We start from the raw sequence: 2,042 nt of genomic DNA on the forward strand, positions 1-2,042 counted from the left end.
ACTTACATGCTGAAAACAGTAACACCCCTTTGAATAAAGATGAGTCAACCTACCGAGACGTTGTCCTTCCTTGCTTTTGACGCTTAACACTCTTCAGTCCTTTATATTTGCAGCGCGTTTCCATCTACATACGCGTATACATTGTGACTGTTTGTCCAAATAAACAAGGAGGTACTTTATCTCTGACCGCTGAATTTGGGCAATTCAGTAAGTCGCGCATTTCAACAAATAAATATCTGAATGACTCATATGGTTTAAAGTACTAGTATAGTCTCACTGAACAACAAGGATTCAAAGTAACTGCACTGCTGGGCTCCGTTACAATTTCGCCCATTTTAGGATTCTGCAAGGCGCACCCAGTGCCCGCTACACGATAGTTCTCGGATTCAATTTTCGTCGAAATGCAGTCAGGTCGGCCGGATATTAAACCCACGGCCTCTTGGTGTGTATGATATGGCGAAAGCCACATCGCCTACACGCGATGTGTCGTTCCATAAGCGCTAGATTGATAGATTGATTCGCTGAATCACAAAAAATACCAACATCCCTGGGATATACGTCTGGGAAACTCTGCTGTTCGAAAACAAGAACCACACCTAAACAATTCAGCGAGAGGCAACGGAGGAATCAAGGCATTACAGTTAAAACTTTATCTAATGAAACCCAATTTTACGAAGTAACAAATCTAACGAAAAAATTTACATTCCCCGCCAGGTACCCATAGGGTTTAATGTTACCACCGACGCTAATTAACGGAACAAACTTCGCCGAACTGAATTTACCGAAGTTTTTCTGAAATAACTGAGTAAAAAAAGCGGTCATTTCTTTCTTACTCTGACACAGACACGATCTTCGTTGCTCTAAAGCTATCGCGTTAAAACATATAGGTCACATCCCTAGCTTTATTTTAACGAGGCTGCATGCCATCGCCATGCACGACAGAGACGACTGATTACCGCCTCGGTATGGGTGGCGGTGGTTGCTTTCGGTACTTCATAGTTTATTCGAACAGACAGATTAATTTATACGTAAGCATAAGCTCTGACCGCGTCAACGAGAAAACAACGCGTGTGTCCCACCCTACCCTCTCGCGGCGCTTACATAGATTCATGCGCGCAAAAGGTTTGTCGCTTTAGTTGTTACGTATATGTGGTCTTTGTCTAGAGCTGCCTATTCGTGCCCTCCAGTGGTAGACACTGACAGCGCAGCACTCATGTTTTGTCCAATGCGAACCAGTCAAAGCAATGTTCTTTTTTTATTATTAGCGTGAACTGCACATTCGCGGCGCATTCGAGACCGCCGCGTTGTCGTTCTCAGTCTTAAGATGCCTCGCAGCTTTCTTTGTGATCATCGTTTCATAGCTGTGCTAGCTCTAGTACAGTGGAATTCATCTCTCTTAAAGATCAATGCGCTCGAGTGGCACTTTCCCGCGAAACATGTTCGTAGAGCCTGTGAAGTGCATTCGGTCACGGGGAGATTACGGGACACAAAATTTGCGAAAATTCGCAATGCTTGTAAAGCCTGGTCACATACTCCCAGATTCAAAGTTCAATACAGCACTGCCATTTCCAAATTACACAGTGATCCACCAAATAGGAAGCGCCAAGAGTTAGCGCAGCAGAAATTCAGATATTTCTTGGAATTTCTTTTGTCCCGTAAATTTCCATGGCAGAGATTGCGCATTCTGACAGCGCAAAATACTTACGCGCGAAGAGGCCCTATGGACGTGAAAACAAACGCTGCCAAATAACACTGGGCGAGTCACATACTGCACAAAGCCTGGTGTCACGGACACATCGAGGAGAGCTAAATTTAGGGCAACCTTTATGATCGTCGCGACAGTATGCATAACGACTGCTGCATGCGGCGTATGGTCCCAGGGCGCGCATGCAGTAAGCGGTTGGCGAACGCACCTCTTCAGTCACTGTAAGTAGCGACATGAAACGGCGTATGTAAATGCGTAAGTGCGAATGCAGAACTGCTGGTAAATGAGGCTTTCGTGGCTCTTTTTGTAAAACCAGCCAGACATTGTTAGTGTCCTT

The sequence above is a fragment of the Dermacentor variabilis genome, chromosome 11 (genome assembly GCF_050947875.1).
Source record: "Dermacentor variabilis isolate Ectoservices chromosome 11, ASM5094787v1, whole genome shotgun sequence".
Classification (NCBI taxonomy): Eukaryota; Metazoa; Arthropoda; class Arachnida; order Ixodida; family Ixodidae; genus Dermacentor; species Dermacentor variabilis.